Raw genomic sequence first — 21,922 nt, 5'->3', positions numbered from 1 at the left:
TCACATGGCCTTGCCCAAAATTTGGGGCATTCATTCTGGGTGGTCTAGAGTTCTGAGGTGTTGTGCGTCCAATTCATGAGGCGGTTGTCTTATTACTGGCTATAGACTGAGCAGGGGCAAAGTTTGTGGCTTTAAGAGGGCATTAGGCTACACGGTGTCCTAGTTGTCGGCATCCAAAACAAGTCTCTATTGTTGTATTATTGGTATTCTTGGGCTAGTTGTTGTTGTTGTTGCTGTTGTTGTTCTGGTAGTTGGATGTGGTCTGCGAAGTGTTGGGTCCGGATGTCCTATACTGCATGGTCGGTTGGTACCTCATGGGTGTGGTGTTGTGGGTGCGGACTCATTGTGTTCTTTCTTATTGTCGAGCATATTGTATCAAGAACTTGCGCTTCCATTCTCCTTCACCTCTGACACGTTCTTCTTCTAGCAGGATAGTGCAGTTCATCAACGTGTTGAAATTAGGATAGATGTGTGTGACTATTAGTTCTCTTAGGGATGCGTTGAGTCCTCTCCTAAAACACTTCTGCTTCTTCTTGTTGGAGTTAACATCTTCTAGTGCATAGCGTGCTAGCTTCATAAACTTCCTGATGTACTGATTCACCATCATCGGTCCTTGTCTCAGGGAATGAAATTTTTCTGCTTTTATCTCCATGATTCCTTCGGGGATGTGATATTCATGAAATTTCTCCACAAATTCTTGCCATGTGATAGCTTCTGGCTCGTTAGCTGCATCCTAGTAGTTTTTCCACCATTCACCAGCGGCTCCTACCAGATGGTGGGTGGCTAGAATAACTTTTTCTTCATCTGTGGCTTGCACTGCATTTAATTTCTTAGTGATGGTATGTAACCAATCATCTGCTGACAATGGGTCATCTTCTGCACTATCAAATATTGATGGGTGAAGCCTCATGAATGTTGTCATTTTCCCTTGTCCATTACCATTATCTTGTCTTCTTGCAAGATTTTCCAATAATCAAGTCTATCGATCCATTACTTCTGCTAATGTTGGTGGGTGTGGCGGGGGTTCCTCCCCTTGTACCAGGTCATTTCCAACATTTGGCTCAACTTCTTCTTCACCTTCTTCATGTACTTCTTCTACAATTGGGATATTATCTTCTTGTGGTTGCTCATGCCTGTTGATGGTCACTAAACACCTACTTTGACCATCAACATTCCACCCAAATCAAGGTAAAATAACATCACATGTGCCATATTATGTTTATAATTCACCTAGTTCTACTTGTACATGAAAAATTATTTGTATGCAGGGAAAATCACAAAAATGGACAAATATAAAACCTAGGAGGCAAGTGGATGTGGCCGGGTGAAAGGTCTTAATGGCTAGAGGGGGTGAATAGCCTATTAAAAATTTCTACAACAACACTTAACAAACCGGTTAGACAATTATGAGGCGAAGCAAGTGTTGCGCTAGCCTACTAAAAATACAAGCCACCTACCACAATTCTAGTTTATATAGTTTCTATCCACACAATAACTATGACACTACACTAAGTTAGTGTGCTCTCAAAAGCAAACTAAAGGGCCACACTAACCAAACTAACAAGCTCTCACAACTAGCTACATTGAAGAGCTTGACAACTAGTTTGTGGTAATGTAAAGAGAGTGAGCAAGATGTTTATACTACCATGTCGAGGAAGGAGCCAAACAATCACAAGAATGAATACCAATGAAGACCAATCACCTTGGAATCAAATGATGAACACAATGATTTTTTACTAAGGTTCACTTGCTTGCCGACAAGCTACTCCTCGTTGTGGTGATTCACTCACTTGGAGGTTCACGCGCTAATTGGCATCACTCACCAAACGCTCAATAGGGTGCCGCACAACCAACACAAGATGAGGATCACACAAGCCATGAGCAATTCACTAGAGTACCTTTTGGCTCTCCGCCGGGGAAAGGTCAAGAACCCCTCACAATCACCACGATCAGAGCCGAAGACAATCACCACCCTCTGCTCGACGATCCTCGCTGCTCTAAGCTATCTAGGTGATGGCAACCACCAAGAGTAACAAGCGAATCCCGCAGCGAAACACGAACAAGTGCCTCTAGATGCAAACACTCAAGCGATGCACTTGGATTCTCTCCCAATCTCACAAAGATGATGAATCAATGATGGAGATGTGTGGGAGGGCTTTGGCTATGCTCACAAGGTTGCTATGTCAATACAAATGGCCAAGAGAGTGAGCTTGAGTTGGCCATGGGGCTTAAATAGAAGCCCCCACAAAATAGAGCCGTTGTATCCCTTCACTGGGCACAACACGGGGTGACCGGACGCTCTGGTCATATTGACCGGACGTTGGACCTCAGTGTCCGGTCATGCGATCTGTGCCACGTGTCCCCTCTCTTCAAATGTTGATCGCCCGATCTCAATGGTCAAGTGATGACCAGATGCAACAGCTCCAAGTGACCGAACGCTGAACCCCAGCATCCGGTCATTTCTAGTAAGCATCCAGAAATGACTTTTCACGACCGGACGCATCCGGTCATGCTCGACCGGACTCACCCAGCGTCCGGTCACTTAGTGTTTCCCCTGTGCATGACCATGTCAGTGTGACCAGACCCACCCAGCCAGCGTTCGGTTGTTTCAGCGCCAGCGTCCGGTCGATGAACGATGCTGCGCTTCTTTTGCTGCTACTGACCAGACACGCCAGTCATTCAGAGACCAGCGCCCGATCACTTACAGTGACCACATTCACCTGAGTTTAGGGCGCCTATGCCACCGTCGGACTGTTCGCACTCTACGGGCGGACACTCCGCCGGTGAAGTTTCTAACCCTTGCTCAAATGTGCCAACCACCAAGTGTATCACCCTGTGCACATGTGTTAGCATATTTTCACAAAACATTTTCAAGGGTGTTAGCACTCCACTAGATCCTAAATGCATATGCAATGAGTTAGAGCATCTAGTGGCACTTTGATAACTGCATTTCGATACGAGTTTCACCCCTCTTAATAGTACGGCTATCGAACCTAAATGTGATCACACTCTCTAAGTGTCTTGATCACCAAAACAAAATAGCTCCTACCATTTATACCTTTGCCTTGAGCCTTTTGTTTTTCTCTTTCTTCTTTTCAAGTCCAAGCACTTGATCATCACCATGGCATCACCATCATCATGTCATGATCTTCATTTGCTTCACCACTTGAAATGTGCTACCTATCTCATAATCACTCGATAAACTAGGTTAGTACTTAGGGTTTTATCAATTCACCAAAACCAAACTAGAGCTTTCAATCTCCCCCTTTTTGGTAATTGATGACAAGCCTTTCACAAAGATATAAATTGAAATTCAATTGAATCCATGTTACTTGCCCAATCATATTTACCATTTGTAAAAGGATATGGACAAGTTTCATGAACCCCAAATGGTAGCAATTGCTCCCCCTACATATGTGCTAAGAGTTTGGATTGTAGCTTGCACATATGCTTAGATAGGAAATATAGGAGTCAATGTCTACCAAATGATGCTAAGGTATAAAAGATGGACCTTTGAAGCGTGATACCAATCGAAGTGTACCCTTATACCATCCTTAGCACCATGGTTAGCTTGATACCACTTGGAAACACTTGGAAATGAAATCACTAGATAAACTTATGCATGCTAGATTTTTCATTTCATCATTCAAACCTATAACTAACATACACCACACAAGCATGAATATTGAAATTTAAAGCTTGTGCCATACAAGCAAACATTTGAAATGCACATTCAAATGCACCATACAAGTTTATGAGCTTGCTCCCCCTACTTGTGTGCTTAAAATTTTAATTGATCCCTTTCCTTTGTCATATTTCTCCCCTTATGTCAAGTTCTCCCCCTATCACTTGTATCTTTATTTCTCTCCCTTTGTGTTGTCTTTTCACTATCTTTGTGCACTATTTCTCCCCTTTGTCATCAATGACCACAAAGGCTTAAATTATAGATAGGTTGAGATTATCAATGTCAATCAATGGGGTGAGGATCACTTTCCCAAATTTGGTCCAATCTAGATCATTTGCCAAAGATATTTAACTTGGTTTGATCCAAGGACAAGCTTCTTCACACCTCCAAATAAGGGTTATCTTGTACCATGTTGAGTTAAACACTTAGAGCTTATTTTCTAGATCAAACACTAGGTTTACAAGCCCACAAACATGTCATATGCTACCATTTGATCAAAAATAAGCATAGAAGCAATAGTGGTATCATATAATCATCAAATTCATTTGATTTTGATGAATGAGCCTATTAAAATTGAGAGATGACTAGATGCACTAATTATGTCCTTAGCAAGGATGTATGCCATGTCAATCAACTTTTACCTTGGATTGCTCGAAGGAGAGGCATGTCATATAAGTGGGGGGTGCATCAACACATATTGGAGAAATCCAATATGTTCAACTCATTCCTTAGCTTGCAAAACCTTTTCTCATCCAATGGCTTGGTGAATATATCGGCAAGTTGATCTTCGGTGCCTACACTCTCAATACAAATGTCCCCTTTTTGTTGGTGATCTCTTATGAAATGGTGGTGGACATCAATGTGCTTTGTTCTTGCATGTTGAACTGGATTGTTTGTCAACTTGATTGCACTCTCATTGTCACATAGCAATGGCACTTTCTTGAACTTGATTCCAAAGTCACTAAAAGTAGCCTTTATCCAAAGTATTTGTGCACAACAACTACCAGCGGATATGTATTCGGCTTCGACGGTTGATAATGCAACACTATTTTGCTTCTTTGATGACCATGAAACAAGTGATCTTCCTAACAATTGACATGTGCCCGAGGTGCTCTTTCTTTCAACCTTGTATCCCGCATAATCCGAGTCGGAGTAACCAACTAACTCAAACTTTGCTCCTTTGGGATACCACAAACCAACATTTGGTGTATGCTTCAAGTACCTCAATATTCTCTTTGTAGCCTTCAAATGACTTTCTCTTGGTGAGGCTTGAAATCTTCCACACATGCATACACTAAACATGACATCCGGCCTTGATGCGGTCACATAGAGTAGGCTTCCAATCATAGACTGATACAATTTTTGATCCACCATATTTCCACTTGCATCACAATCCAAGTTGCCATTGGTTCCCATTGGTGTGCTAATAGCCTTGCTATCACTCATGCCAAACTTCTTGATCATGTCCTTGATATACTTGCCTTAACTCACAAATGTACCATTCTTCAATTGCTTAATTTTAAGACCAGGGAAGTAACTTAACTCTCTAATCATGGACATCTCAAACTCATTAGCCATCATCTTTCCAAACTCATCACAAAAATCTTAATTGGTTGATCCAAATATGATGTCATCTACATAGATTTGCAACACAAATAAATTTTTTCCAATCTTTTTGATGAAAAGAGTGGTGTCAACCTTGTCCATCATGAACCCTTTAGAGAGTAGGAAGTCCCTCAATCTCTCATACCATGCTCTAGGTGCTTGCTTCAAGCCATACAATGCCTTTTTCAACTTGTACACATGGTCGGGCTTCTTGTCATCTTCAAAACCTAGAGGTTGCTCAACATATACTTCTTCATTGATGTAACCATTTAGAAATGCACTCTTAACATCCATTTGATAGAGCTTGATATTTTGGACACAAGCATAGGCTAGCAAGATTCTAATTACTTCCAATTTAGCAATCGGGGCATATATTTCTCTAAAGTCAAGACCTTCAACTTGTGTATATCCTTGTGCTACCAATCTTGCTTTGTTCCTTACTACTATCCCATCTTGATCTTGCTTGTTTCTAAAGACCCATTTGGTTCTAATCACATTGTGTCCCTTTGGTCTCTCTACTAATTCCCATACTTGATTTCTTGTCAAGTTATTCAATTCTTCATGCATAGCATTTACCCAATCAACATCCTTTAATGCTTCATCTATCTTCTTTGGTTCGATGGATGACACGAATGAGAAATGCTCACAAAATGAAGCCAATCTTGATCTAGTTTGCACACCTCTTGAAATATCACCAATGATAGTGTTCAATGGATGATCCCTTACAACATTGGTTGGTTGGAGGATTAGAACTTGATTGCTTGCACTTGCTTGATCATTAGGTTGAGATGATGTACTAGCCACTTGATCTTGTTCATTATCATGAGAGCTTGCTTGAGTTGTATCATCTTGCACATTTGAGCTAGAGAGCACTTGCACTTGGTCATCTTCATCATCATTCACTTGCCTAGGCCTCAACTCACCAATATCTATGTTCTTCATGGCATTTGAAAGTTGAATGCCTCTAACATCTTCTAAGTTCTTATTCTCTACTTGTGAACCCTTGGTTTCATCAAATTCAACATCATGAACTTCCTCAAGAGTACCACTATCCAAATTCCAAACTCTATATGCTTTGCTTGTAGTGGAATAACCAAGTAGGAATCCTTCATCACATTTCTTTTCAAACTTGCCCAATCTAGTGCCTTTCTTCAAGATATAGCATTTGCAACCAAAGACCCGAAAATATGCAATGTTGGGCTTTCTACCATTTAAGAGCTCATATGGTGTCTTCTCTTTCAATTGGTGACAATAGAGACGGTTGCTACAATAGCAAGCCATGTTGATAGCTTCTGTAACACCTCAGTGTTATGGTTGCATTAAAATACTTGCATCACATGAGCATGTGCATCATCATCTCATTCATAAGAATCATACCATGATGAATGTTATCATTTCATATGTGTTTCTATTTGAATTGCTTGATTTTATGCTAGCATTTGTGTGTGCTCATGTGTGGTCTATGCAAATTTGTGTCAAATGTCTTCTTAAACAACTTAGATACACTTAGAATGTCATTAGGAACAATGTTCATGTTGACCATATTGCCTAATTATGCTTCCAAGTAATGGTTTGACTTGTGTTGACCTCTAGGACTCTTTTGTTTGACTGTTTAAAAAGTATAGTTTAGACTATTTGCATGTCTAAGCAACCTAAATCAAAGTTGTAGCAAATTATATAAGGAACAAAAGTTATTTTATGACCATCTCATGAAAATGTGCAGAACATGCTCAAAAAGGACCCACAAGTTAGTTTTGAGGTCTATTTGGAGACTCAAAAATTTTCTAAGTCAAAAACCAAATTTTAGTTTCATTGGCTCGACATTGGAGATGAGTTTACTCGTGATTCTTTGAGAATTAGGCCTTGGTCTTTTAATATAAATTGTAGACTGTATGAAGGGCTACAACTTTCATTTAGATGGATTTCACTAATCATCAACGGTTTAAGAGATCAATCATCATCAACTTAGGCTGTCAGGCTATGATGGCTTAACCGATGGCGAACTACAGTATTAGATCGGTTTTAGGGTTCAAACGTCGCGTGGCGCCGCGCGTCGCCGGCGTCCTACTTGTGCCTCGTCGCTCGATTGCCACCGCAGCAGCTCCTTTGTGATCCTACCATCACACCGTGCCCACAGTTCCTTGCTAGCCAAGTTTGGTAAGACGTCTCGCCACGCGGACCTCGTCGGTACTCCGCCGTCGAGCCCCGTTGTCGTGGCCAGGACACCTTCGTCCGCCATTCGCTGTGAAAGCTTGTGCAGTAGTTTCGCCGTAGTTTGTAGAGTCTTGGCCGAGCCATAGATCAAGCTCTCGTGGTCAGCTTCGGCGTCTCACCGTCGAGCCATGCTGTCTTGCCGCCATGGCCACCGCCGTCGTCTTGATCTCCGGCAATAGGTCCAGCCAAGTCGCTCCATAGGTTCGGGAGGTCTAAGAGGTCATGGTCGTGCCGGTGTAGTCACCGGAAAAGTCACCGCCGGCGAACTCCGGCTGATCCCGCACCATCCCCTGTTTTCATGTCGCTGACATGCGGGCCCTCCTATGTCGTGGACCCCGCCTGCCAGTGACTGTTAAGAAATAGGATAGCTCATTTATTTTAGTTTTGAATGCAATTTTGTGAAATTTATATCTGGAGTTTGGTAGATCCAAATTTGGTGGTTCTAATTTTGTTAGGATCTTGGTGAAGTGTAGTATTTAGGAAAAATATAATATTAGCACTTGTATTAGAGTTTTTGGATGACTTAAATTGAAACTTGAAATGTGTTTTTAAATAAATGCAAACTTGTTTAATTTATATCTAGAGTTCATGTGCTCCAAAAATTATGAAATTTATATGGTGAGCTTTTCTTGATGAGTATAAGCTCTGGTAAAAATTTGAGAGTCAGTGCATGAATAGTTTTTGAGTTATAGATTTTCCTTTTATAATTAGGTGATCCTTGTGTGAATTGTTATAAATTATCTATGAATCCAATACTCATGAAATTTATTGGAGGTTGTCATAGTGCCTTAAAGATGCTAAGAAAAATATAAAATCTATTGCTTGATACTTTTCACTAGGGTTTCCTATTTATGTTATTTTAAGCCTTTATACCTTGTCATTTTTGTGTAGGATGTCATACTTGTTCAAATGATGTGAAATTTTTATAGTAGCCTGCTTGGAGCATGTAGTAATTACTGTAATTTTTGTAGATTAAATGGTGCAGTTTTCATATATGTTTATTATTCCTCTTAAATAATTAAATAAATTAAGAAAGGCATTAAAAGAAATGAATTGGTGGTGAACACTTTACTTTCTGTTGTTATTTTGATATGTGTGATGAGTTAGTAAAGTTGGTTTTGTCCATTTATATGTTTGCAACATAAGTTAATAAATATTCTCTTGCATTATGTCTTTCTGGACAGTTCTAGGAACTTTGTAAAGTTCACCATGATAATTTAGTTTTCTTGGAAAGTGGTGAATACAAAAGTTGTAGATAATTTATGTATCTAGCTCCTGTTAAAATTTGGTGGCATATGGCCTAGTAGTTTAGGAGTTACAGTCATTCAAAGTTGTATCACAGTTTTTCTTGCTCTCTGTCTTGTTTGGACCTGATTATGTGGTTATGTAAATTCGACCTGGTAAAGGTTGGAATCATGCCTTGAGGTCTAAAAATGAATTGTAGGCAATTTCATAAGCTTTCCAAATTGTCTTGTTGCTTGTCATTTCGATTTGTAGATCTCTGGTTATGATCAGTTTACTGTACTGCTGTATAGTCCCTATTTTGCTGAAATCCGAATATTTGTGTGTATGCTTTGTTGCAATGTTCTTGTTGATTGTTTAGGCGCTAGCCTAACTTGAGAACATGCTTAGGTGTAGGTACTAGGTCCTTAACTGAAGATGAGTAATTGTACATTAGGTTGTATAAACTTGATAAGTTAAAGTGATTTGAATAGATCTCTAACTTCGTTCTTGTGCATCCATGATATTTATCTTGCGCATACATGCAATAGGTGTGCCGGAGGGAGTGATGCTTCTAGAGTTCGAGGGAGCGAGCCAGGAGGAGGAGCCCGAGGTTCCGACAATCAACGAAGCATCCACCGAGGAGGAGTTGCCTGAGTGCCCTAACCACCGCCCATCCTCTTTCCTGAAAGGCAAGCCCCGGAGCATTCTAAGTCTCCCATATTTTTACAAATATCTTGAGTATATTTTATCGTTGATGATGCATTAAGTATAGGAATTGGTTGGAACCAATTGTTGCATTATATATTTATCCTTGTCCTGATATCGCACTTGAATCCTATTTAAGTTCAGGAACGGGTTAAATGCTTAGCCATGCTTAGTGCGGTAGAAGTCGGGTGATTTTCTGTCACCTGCGAGCTTTAGGATGAGGTGGGTCATGGTTGGCTATATTTGCTATCGTGGAAAAGAACCATGTTAATAATGAATTAAGACTGAGCGGAGTCTTGTGTAGGTTTGGACATAGTGACTCCGTCTATGTCGTTTAAGGACCGATATGCTGTACGTCCTCATGTCATGTTGAACTCAGCCTAACACTTAGCTGGCCGGATAAGTCGTTCCGACCGTGAAGCCTAGTAGCTCAACTCAGGCAGGGATCATGAGCTGTTGGTCGCAATCTAGATGGTGGTAAGGATATGTGGAGAGCCATTGGCGTAACCCCAAGGGCGGGTTAAGTCACCGAGCACTCATGGCAGAGTGGTTCTCTGATTTTGCGGCACTGATCGTACCCACGACTCCTGAATTGTACCAAAGGTGACTTGTTTGCAACCCTGACGGGGGAAGCAGGGTTTGTGTTTTGGAATACCCCTCTAGCTGGATAGGAATCGATTCGAATCGCCGTCTCTCCCGGATAGTGAGAACTTGACTGAGCAGTGGCAACGTAGATTCACTTAATTTAATGATATGGTTAAATGGAGAATGATGATAATGTTGCCACAGTTTATACCTGCTATGGTTAATAATATTTGCATCTTAATCAAGTGATTGCTTAGTACAGGTGCTAATATAGATGATAGGTTAATGGCTAAAAGTCACTGCTAGCTTAGGTTTAGAGTTGATCATTATTACTTATGCTATGCATGATCCTTGGTGTCTTTTATTTTTGGTTTCCGACGGGTAAGTCTAGCTGAGTACATCCTCGTACTCAGGGTTTATTCCCTCTTATTGCAGATGACCTTCTTTATCAGGGCTTCTATAAGTACTATCTCCACCTGGCGGGTGACGAAGACTAGATCACGGGCATGCTCTCTGTTTATCTTATTTGAATGCTTTTGTGGGATGTGATCGACAGGCCGGTACTTGTATTTGAACTCGTGTGTGTGAGTTAAACTATTTGCTTCTACCACTTTACAAGACTTGGTTTGTAATAACTATGACTCTGATGTGTTGTAACTATCTGCAAACTGTTTGTGAAATATTGTAACGTGTGATGTGTTATGTTGAATTACTGTGATCTTAGTTGTATGCAAGTTGGTTTGAAATCCCTCATGGTTTCAGTTGACTACCGGGTTTATATGGGCCCAAGTGCGAGAATTTGATCGTTCCGATGATCGTTTTTGTACTTGTGCCCTTATAAATTGGACGGTTCTGCAATAGCTTCAGCCCAAAAAGATTGACTCACATTGTACTCATTAAGCATAGACCTTGCCATATCAATGAGTGTTCTATTCTTTCTCTCAGCAAGGCCATTTGATTGTGGAGTGTATTTGGCCGAGAATTGATGTCTAATTCCAAATTCATCACACAACTCATCAATTCTAATTAAACTCACTACCATTGTCACTTCTAACTCTCTTAATGGTTGTTTCAAACTCATTGTGAATGCCCTTGACAAATGATTTGAATGTTGTAAACACTTCACTTTTGTCAACTAGAAAGAATACCCAAGTGTATCTAGTATAATCATCCACTATCACAAAGCCATATCTGTTACCACCAATGCTAGTGTATTGAGTTGGCCCAAACAAATCCATGTGAAATAACTCAAATGCTTTACTAATGCTCATCATGCTTTTCTTAGGATGGGTGTTTCCAACTTGTTTTCTAGCTTGACAAGAGCTACAAAGCTTATCCTTTTCAAACACATCTTTCAAGCCTCTAACCAAGTCATGCTTAACCAATCTATTCAATTGTTTCATTCCAACATGACCAAGCCTTCTATGCCATAACCAACCCAAGCTAGACTTAGTGAACAAGCATGTAGATAATTTAGCTTCACTAGCATTGAAATCAACTAAGTATAGATTCTCATATCTAAATCCTTTGAAGATCAAATTTGAGCCATCTACACTTATGATCTCTACATCATCTACCCCAAATATGTATTTGAATCCAAGATCACATAATTGAGCCATGGATAGCAAATTAAAGTTCAAGCTCTCTACTAGCAACACATTGGATATGCTTATGTCATTGGATATTGCAATCTTACCAAGCCCTTTGATCTTCCCTTTGCCATTGTCACCAAATGTGATACTATCATAACCATTATTGCCATTGGTGTTGATTGAGTTGAACATTCTTGCATCACCGGTCATGTGTTGAGTGCACCCACTATCAAAAACCCAATGCCTTCCTCCGGCTTTGTAATTGACCTACAAAAAAAGATCAATTCTTTTTAGGTATCCAAACTTGCTTGGGTCCTTGAAGGTTAGTCACTAAGCTCTTTGGTACCCAAATGGCTTTCTTCTTTGAGCCCATCCATGGTTTACCAATGAACTTAGCCTTCACACCATTTGTACCCTTAGTAAGCATATAGAAAGAATTAATCTTAATTGAGGATACATTAGCATTTTTGCTCTTGTTCTTGCACTCATCCTCTTTATGACCAACTTGCTTGTAACTAGTACAAAACCGACCATTGTTCTTCACAAAACTAGTCTTGTGAGGAGCAAAGGCCACCTTGCCTTTCTTGGGGGTATAGCCCAATCCCTCTTTGTAGAGAGAAGCTCTTTGACTACCCAAGCACATAAGCAAGCGGTCCTCACCACCATAGGCTTTAGCTAAGGTGTGAGTGAGCTTATTGACCTCCTTCTTGTGGTTCTCATTCTCAACTATTAGTGAGGTATCACAAGTGAAACCATCACTACTAGATGAGGTGGAAGTAGAAGTACTATAAGAAGGGTTAGTGGGAGCAACAATGATAGGCATAGATAATGATTCATCAATTATATCACAAGTTAAGCCTACATTGCAAGTTTCAACATGCTTCTTTTTATTTTGCTCATTAAACAAAGAGGAATGAGCTTTTTCAAGCTTCTTGTGAGCCTTGCCAAGCTTCTCATGGGCTTCCTCTAGCCTCTCATGAGTTGCTTTGAGCTCATCAAGGGCTTGCTTAAGGGCTTTTACCTCCTTATTCAAGCTCTTGCATTTCCTTCTCTTAATGTCAAAGTATTCTTTAGCATCTTCTAGCATGTCAAATAATTCATCTTTAGTAGGTTCATCATCATCACTATCACTATCATTTTCATTTTTGTTATCATGTTCTTCATCACTTCCATCATCACAAATTTATACCTTAGTGGCCTTAGCCATGAAGCATGATGGAGTGTCAAAGAGAGAAGGCTTCTCATTGATTGCAATGCTTGCAAGTGCCTTCTTCTTGGTGGTCTTGTCATCATCATCACTTGAGGAAGCATCACTATCCCAAGTGACCACATATGAACCACCCTTCTTCTTCTTGAAGGTCATCTTGTCCTTCTTCTCTTTCTTTTTCCTTCTTGTCCTTCTTCTTGTTCTTCTTGTTGTCGTCATCATTGTCGCTATTGTATGGACATTAAGCAACAAGATGATCTTTGCTTCCACATTTGAAGCACCTTCTTGACTCTTCCTTGTTCTTGGATGAAGATTTCTTTCTTCTAGCACGGTATCCTTTCTTCATTATGAACTTGCCAAATTTCTTGACGAAGAGAGCCATCTTCTCATCATCATCATCATCCCATGAGCCATCATCTTCACTTGATGTTTCTTGCTTAGCCTTGCCCTTGGATGATGTGGCCTTGAATGCCACACTCTTCTTCTTCTCATCTTTCTTCTCCTTCTTTTCTTCCTTCTTATCATCATCTCTATATGTATCATCGGTCATTATATCTCCCAACACTTGGTTTGGTGTCATGGTATCGAAACCACTTCTCACTAGAATAGTGACCAATGTGCCAAATCTTGAAGGTAAACATCTCAAGAACTTGTGGGAGAAGTCATCACCCTTCACCTCTTCTCCAAGTGCTTTGAGATCATTGACAAGCACTTGAAGCCTATGGAACATCTCTGGCACACTCTCATCCTCCTTCATCTTGAAGCTTGCAAACTTCTCTTTGAGAATGTATGCCTTTGCACCCTTCATGACTTGAGTGCCTTCAAATAATTCTTCCAACTTCTTCCAAGCCTCATGAGCCATCTCAATATTCTTGATTTGCTCAAATGTTCTCTCATCAATTGCATCATGAATGGCACTTAGAGCAATGTCATTGTTTTGGAGAAGCACTTCTTCGGCCACGGTGGGATTTTCTGGATCACCAATCTCAATTTTGGTTTCTACCACCTTCCACACTTTTCTATTGATTGACTTGATATGTGTGGTCAACTTTGATTTCCAAAACGGATAATTTGTGCCATCAAATTGGGGTGGCTTCTTGGTGTTGTTGATTTGAGCCATTTTTACACCAAAGGTTGTTAAGCCTCAAATCACGGTGACCTCGGCTCTGATGCCACTTGAAAGGTCCTAATGGCTAGAGGGGGTGAATAGCCTATTAAAAATTTCTACAACAACACTTAACAAACCGGTTAGACAATTATGAGGCGAAGCAAGTGTTGTGCTAGCCTACTAAAAATGCAAGCCACCTACCACAATTCTAGTTTATATAGTTTCTATCCACATAATAAGTATGACACTACACTAAGTTAGTGTGCTCTCAAAAGCTAACTAAAGGGCCACACTAACTAAACTAACAAGCTCTCACAACTAGCTACGCTGAATAGCTTGACAACTAGTTTGCGGTAATGTAAAGAGAGTGAGCAAGATGTTTATACCTCCGTGTCGAGGAAGGAGCCAAACAATCACAAGAATGAATACCAATGAAGACCAATCACCTCGGAATCAAATGATGAACACAATGATTTTTTACCGAGGTTCACTTGCTTGCCAACAAGCTACTCCTTGTTCTGGCGATTCACTCACTTGGAGGTTCACGCGCTAATTGGCATCACACGCCAAACCCTCAATAGGGTGCCGCACAACCAACACAAGATGACGATCACACAAGCCATGAGCAATTCTTTAGAGTACCTTTTGGCTCTCCACCGGAGAAAGGTCAAGAACCCCTCACAATCACCATGATCGGAGCTGGAGACAATCACCACCCTCTGCTCGATGATCCTTGCTGCTCCAAGCCATCTAGGTGGTGGCAACCACCAAGAGTAACAAGCGAATCCCGCAGTGAAACACGAACAACAAGTGCCTCTAGATGCAAACACTCAAGCGATGCACTTGGATTCTCTCCCAATCTCACAAAGATGATGAATCAATGATGGAGATGAGTGGGAGGGCTTTGGCTATGCTCACAAGGTTGCTATGTCAATACAAATGGCCAAGAGAGTGAGCTTGAGTCAGTCATGGGGCTTAAATAGAAGCCCCCACGAAATATAGCCATTGTACCCCTTCACTGGGCACAACATGGGGTGACCGGACGCTCCGGTCATATTGAGCGAACGCTCTGGTCATATTGACCGAACGCTGGACCTCAGCGTCTGGTCATGCGATGCATGCCACATGTCCCCTCTCTTCAAATGTTGATCACCCGATCTCAACGGTCAAGTGATGACTAGACGCAACAGCTCAAAGTGATCGAACACTGAACCCCAGCGTCCGGTTGTTTCCAGTAAGCATCTAGAAACGATTTTTCACGACCGGACACGTCTGGTCATGCTCGACCGAACTCACCCAATGTCCGGTCACTTGGTGTTTCCCTTATGCATGACCATGTCAATGTGACCAGACGCAGCCAGCCAGCGTCCAGTCATTTCAGCGCCAGTGTCCGGTCGACGACCGATGCTGCGCTTCTTCTGCTGCTACTGATCGGACGCGCCAGTCATTCAGAGACCAGCGTCCAGCCACTTACAGAGACCACGTTCACCTGAGTTTAGGGCGCCTATGGCACTATTAGACTATCCGCACTCTACGAGCGGACACTCCACCGGTGAAGTTTCTAACCCTTGCTCAAATGTGCCAACCACTAAGTGTATCACCTTGTGCACATGTGTTAGCATATTTTCATAAACATTTTCAAGGGTGTTAGCACTCCACTAGATCCTAAATGCATATGCAGTGAGTTAGAGCATCTAGTGGCACTTTGATAACCACATTTCGATACGAGTTTCACCCCTCTTAATAGTATGTCTATCGAACCTAAATGTGATCACACTCTCTAAGTGTCTTGATCACCAAAACAAAATAGCTCCTACCATTTATACCTTTGCCTTGAGCCTTTTATTTTTCTCTTTCTTCTTTTCAAGTCCAAGCACTTGATCATCACCATGGCATCACCATCATCATGTCATGATCTTCATTTGCTTCACCACTTGGAATGTGCTACCTATCTCATGATCACTCGATAAACTAGGTTAGCACTTAGGGTTTCATCAATTCACCAAAACCAAACTAGAGCTTTCACCGGGGGCCATAGGCCCATAGTGCCATGTTGGCCAACCGTGACCATCATCGATCGATGGCCCCACCCCCCCTTGCCATGTCACTGATCCACGTGAAAGCCTCGTCACTGCTTCTCTAGCGTTGATCCATGGTGGTTTGATCCAAAGGTGCACGTTGAGCTGCCTTGGATCCACGGGCCCATTGTCATACACTTGGAGGGGGCCAAACCGACCTCCAAACCGCCTTCCAGACCACGGCAACTGACTTACCTGCATGCAACCACCATCCAGAGGCCATCCATCGCCATTGGATGGTGAGGTGGTGGAATGGATGGTTGCCCGACGGCCCCTTGATGTTGCCCGATGGCCAAGTCACCCCAAACCGCCTCATCTTCGCCTACAAGTAACCCCATGCCCTCTACACACTATAAAAGGTGCTGTGGTGCTCGGTGGAAATCATCACTCAGCAGCTCTCAAGCATTCCAAGTTGTTCCAAGCTCTCAGAAGCTCTCCAAGAGTAGTAGCTTAGAAGTAGTAGCTAACTAGTAGTGATAAGAGTAGAGTGGAGCACGTCTCGAAGTCTAGAAGAGTCTTCTGGTCTAGTATAGCTCCTGTTGTAATCTTTCTTTTAACATTTACTTTATTATTACTTTACTTTGTCAAGTACTTTATTCACTAATATAGCTTTGCTTAGTTCAAGTCATGTCTTACTATTGTCTATCATTAGTGAGCCTAGGTGCTTGTCTTTTGGCATTTGCATCATTATCTTAGTGTTTAGTTTGTTCATCGTTAGTACTTGCCCTACCGTCCGGTTAGGGTGTTTCGATCTTATTTCACTGGAGCTCAGATCGAAACAGCGAGTTTATAGATAAGCTGGTCCGTGCACCGCTCCAGGCTCATCTTTGGGTTCACCCCTTGGAGCGCCATGAACATAATTTGTAGCCTCTACATGTACGCGGCCATCTGCGGCACAGAGCACACCATGCTTCAGTGGCCGGGGTCCCGTGGCGCTTGGGAGGGGTTCAACAATGCCTCCAACGTAGACCTCATGGTGGAGCAGCAGATTTGGGCGGCCGTAGACCCTATGGCCAAGAACAAGGCATTCAACTGCAGCAATGGGGATGTGTACACGTGGAAGCAGCTGTGGCCGATACTTGCTGGACGGTTTGGGTTGGAGTGGGTGGGGTGCGATGGAGAGGTGAACCGGTTCAAGCTCATGGATGCCATGTGATGAGGACATGACACCCATGCATATGACCATGTTTTGTGCATGGTATGGAGGGGTAGGAGGCCAGCAAGGGTGTCCAAGTCAAGAAGGAGGCCCGAGGCTAATTCAGTTCAAGTCCCCGAGGTGGAGGCCCAAAACAACTCAAGTTCGAGTCTGCCTCGGTCTGCAGGACCAATCTACCTTAAATTGGTCACTCAGGATGCATCCGGACTCCGTTTTTGACGATCCACATATGGTTGGAAAGCTAATTTGATAAGGAAGCCCATACAAGTGGTCTCACGTCAAAATACCTTTGGAATCAACAGGAATCGTGGAAACAAGTCAGCATCCAGAATCTACCAGGGTGCTGCGACACTATCTTTTGGTCCATTGGACCGTGTATCGTGTTAGGGCCCATTAGGGGGCGCGTCCAGGGGGGTGACGCCCAAGACTTTATAAATAGTAGCTGTTGCTCTCCTTAGAGTTTGGGTTTGTTTAGTTCTTGATTTCCTCGTAAAACAGACATCGTTTTACTGCAACTGTCGTCGCCAAGGCCGCTTGCTGTGAACCAGGGCCCCAGTTCTTGATCTTGTTCACCTGTGGCGATTAGTCCTTTCGAATAAAGACTTGAACTCTTTCTCATTATCATAAGCTTCATATTTATTTGCAATTTTAGATTGCATTTATCTCGTTCTTGCTTGTGTTCTCGATTCGCTTATAGGAAAGCCTTCTCGGCGAGGTCAATCGCGTTCGCGTGGTTGATAACCAACGGAGCAGTGGTGTAACGGTTGCGGGGGTCCAAATCAGTCTTGGTTTGAAGCCTAGATCGTGAACGTCGAGTCTCCACCAATTGATGCTATCATACCTTTCGGAAGATCGGGCCTAGTCTACATCAAGTGGTATCAGAGACCTTGTTGCCCGTTAGGTATAACTTTATTTACCCCTTTAGATTGTTACTATTTTTGCATTACCTATAGTCCACAAAAAGCCAAAAAATATACATTGTCACATATTTCCTGTCCTATAGCCTCATTGTGCCATGCAAGTTCGTCTCTGTTTCGCGTTGTTGAGTTTGTGCCCTAGGTCAAGTTCTTGTTGCTGGTTTTAGATCGTTTTTAGTCCAGTTTGTGTTTTCCCCTTTATTTTTCATCATAATCCGTGAACATCTCCAAGTCTTTTGAGTTTCCTTTATATCCATCAAACCCTAGTCCACGCCATCTAATTTCCTACGCTTGTCTTCACTGTTTCCATCAAATCATTGCTGCCATGACTAATTTTGCGCGCATTGTTCCCATTTTGTCCTCTAATTCGGAGTGCGTTCGTAAAACTGGTCTAGTTTTCGCATACGAACTCGGATTTCGACGTTCCCTATATCAAAATCGATTAGAAAAAATTTTTGGATTCGTCCATCCCCCATATTGTTGGGGTTGGAGATTTTTATTTTGGTCAAAAACTGGTCACAAGATCCTCTTTTCGTGGTCACAAGGTTTTTGTCGATTTCGAGCACATCTTCTGAAAATTCCATAGGCCACGTCTTTCACTTGTTTAAGCTCATATTTTCTGTGGTTACTTCTTTTGTGCTCCTAAGTGAAGAAAAAATATCAAAAAAATAAAAAGAAAAAGTTGAAATTTCTCAAAAAAACAACGACAGCCCAAAAAATAGAAAAAAGAGATGGACAAAAGAGGAACAATATCTAGAGGAGCACATAGAGAGCGCTATTTGAGCTGTGTTTGCGTGTGCTGATTTCTACCTTGTTCCTAATCATATTCTTGCTGTTCACATCACTTGATACATCTGGTACTTAGAATGTGAGTAGGCCAGCAACTAAGACAAGTACTTGGGATACTTATTCAGCTTTATTATTCAGTTGTGAATTTTACTATTCCTTGCTACTATATTGTGCCTGTCCAAGCTCCACTTTCTTCTAACCAAGTACAGGTTCGTCTTGCAACTATTACACTCAAGCAACAACGGTATCACAGCCACCGACCGATTGCACCGCATGTTGGTTTGGTAAGAACACTTGTAAAACCGTGGTAAGACGCTTGAGAGTTGAGTGCCTTGTTTTTCCTTGTCCACAACCTAAGTAGTTGGTAGGGATAATACTTTTGTATTGTCTTTTGCTGTCTTCTAACAATGACAGGTTGTTCGTATCCACTGACTTATGATGGTATAGGTGTTGATAAGTACATGGAGTGGGAAATTACCATCGATAACATATTTGCTACTTACTTTATGTGTCCAAGGAGGAAGGTAAAAAATGCAGTTAGTGTTTTTGCGATATTCTGCTTTATCTTGGTGGAAGTCTTTAGATCCTTCTGATAAGCCTCAAACTTGGAATGATATGAAACTTCTTATGCGAGAAACCTTTGTTAATCCACCTCCTGTTTTGACTTCATATGATGAGGTGCACCATTTAGAGGAAGAGTCTATTGTTATTCCTCCTGCTATGCCTAACCTTTTGTAGGACAATGTAGAAAAGAGCGAGGATGACGTGACAAAAAATGAGAAGCTCACAGCCTTATGTGAAAATTCAGAACCATCAACTATTACCCCTGCTGAACATGAGCGCAAAGGTAATGCCCATGATGCTAAACTCATAGAAGATGAGAGTTCTCTTGATGTGCTGAATTTTTCCACCAACCATGCTATCATAGAGCAATTGTTAGTGGAACCATCTCTTGATTTATCTCTGTCCCATGATAATTTGCTTGAAGTTCCTTGTGATAAAGAGGAATTGATTGATGATACTTCAGTTTTACATGTTTTGGAACCAACCACTTGTGCTGAAAATAAACATGTTATTCATATTGCTACTAAAATTGATGAGTTCAAACTGTTGTCTTCTTTACATACTTTGGGTTACATTGAATTTGATGTTTTATATAACCTAGATTGTTTGGAGAAGAGCCTTTTTAAATATGTTGATTTGCCTTGGTTTTCTAAATACACATATCATGTTATTGGCAAATATAACAACAAGGGACAATATATGATACATCGAGTATACATTCGTAGTAATATGAATTCTCCTTTTGTTGTACAAGATTATGATCGTTTAGAGGGCAGCCATAATAATACAAACATTTTCTCATGTTCCTCAAAGAAACAAGTTCACTTCCAAGAAGGGGAGCATTGTTGGTTGCTACCTATGTCTGCTAGACCATCTATTCCTGCATTGTCTTTGGTTAGTTCTAATCTTTTGTAGGATAGTGTTGATATACATCGTGTGCATTTGGATCATGGAGTCTACATGCTTGCTGAAATTTTTATGCGAGATGACATGCTAGAAACTTGGAAACATGGTCACGTTCCTTTTGACAATTATTTTAGTTCCCTTTGTCTTCGTAACCCCGTTCTCCTTTATGTTGTGCAAGATCAGTTTCAAGCACAATCGACGCCGAGGATGACTTTTCGTCAAGAAGGGGATGATGATGAGGACATGACACCTATGCATATGACCATGTTTTGTGCATAGTATGGAGGGGTAGGAGGCCAGCAAGGGTGTCCAAGTCAAGAAGAAGGCCCGAGGCTAATTCGGTTCGAGTCCCCGAGGTGGAGGCCCAAAACAACTTAAGTTCGAGTCTGCCTCGGCCTGCGGGACCAATCTACCTTAAACTGGTCACTCAGGACGCATCCGGACTCTGTTTTCGATGATCCACATATGGTTCGAAAGCTAATTTGATAAGGAAGCCAATCCAAGTGGTTTCACGTCAAAATACCTTCGGAATTAACAGGAATCGTCGAAACAAGTCAGCGTCCAGAATCTGCCAGGGTGCTGCGACACCGTCTTTTGGTCCGTTGGACCGTGTATCGTGTTTGAGCCCATTAGGGGGCGCGTCCAAGGGGGTGACGCCCAAGACTTTATAAATAGTAGCCGTCGCTCTCCTTAGGGTTTGGGTTTTGTTTAGTTCTTAATTTCCTCGTGAAACAGACATCGTTTTGCTGCAACTGTCGCCACCAAGGCCGCTTGCTGTGAACCAGGGCCCCAGTTCTTGATCTTGTTCGCCTGTGGCGATTAGTCTTTTCGAATAAAGACTTGAACTCTTTCTCATTATCATAAGCCTCATATTTATTTGCAATTTTAGATTGTGTTTATCTCATTCTTGCTTGTGTTCTCGATTCGCTTGTAGGAAAGCCTTCTCGGCGAGGTCAATCGCGTTCGCGTGGTTGATAACCAACGGAGCAGTGGTGTAACGGTTGCGGGGGTCCGAATCAGTCTTGGTTCGAAGCCTAGATCGTGAACGTCGAGTCTCCACCAATTGACGCTATCATACCTTTCGGAAGATCGGGCCTAGTCTACATCACCATGGCCAGGAAGGAGGCTGTCTGGGCAGAGATCGTCAGGGGGAAGGAGCTGTGGAGACGCAACTCAACAAGGTCGCCAGTTGGTGGCTCCTTGATGCCTAGTTCTGTCAGTTTGGAGCTAACCGGGCGTTCCTAGACAGCATGAACAAGAGCAAGGAGCATGGGTTCCTCGGCTTTCGGAACATGGTCAAGTCCTTCACCAGTCGCCACATGGATCGACAGGCTAAAGGCGTACAAGATTGTTCCTTGATGCCTTTCATTCACCCGTTCCTTGTGGTTCTCCGTCCTGATGCTGTATTATACATCACGTCAAGTGATAACATCTTTTACCTATCGTTGTTGATTTACCTATCAGAAATCTTGTTTTACTACTGTAGTACTATACAGAGCTTCAAGCAAAATTTATATACATACAGAAGCACACAGATTTGACATAAGACTTGTGAACTAAGAGCACCAACTATCTATGATTCACCCA

The 21,922-nt window shown here is 41.9% G+C and overlaps 1 pseudogene; it reads left to right on the top strand.

Moving 5' to 3' along the window:
* The window catches only part of LOC136463435 (3-oxo-Delta(4,5)-steroid 5-beta-reductase-like), a 32,940-nt pseudogene extending 11,246 nt beyond the window's left edge, over positions 1–21,694 (top strand).
* Positions 21,695–21,922: the final 228 nt, after the last annotated feature.

Source organism: Miscanthus floridulus, chromosome 1 (genome assembly GCF_019320115.1).
Source record: "Miscanthus floridulus cultivar M001 chromosome 1, ASM1932011v1, whole genome shotgun sequence".
Taxonomy (NCBI): domain Eukaryota; kingdom Viridiplantae; phylum Streptophyta; class Magnoliopsida; order Poales; family Poaceae; genus Miscanthus; species Miscanthus floridulus.
Note: the sequence above shows the minus strand (reverse complement) of the source record. Positions and strands in the feature narration are given on the sequence as shown.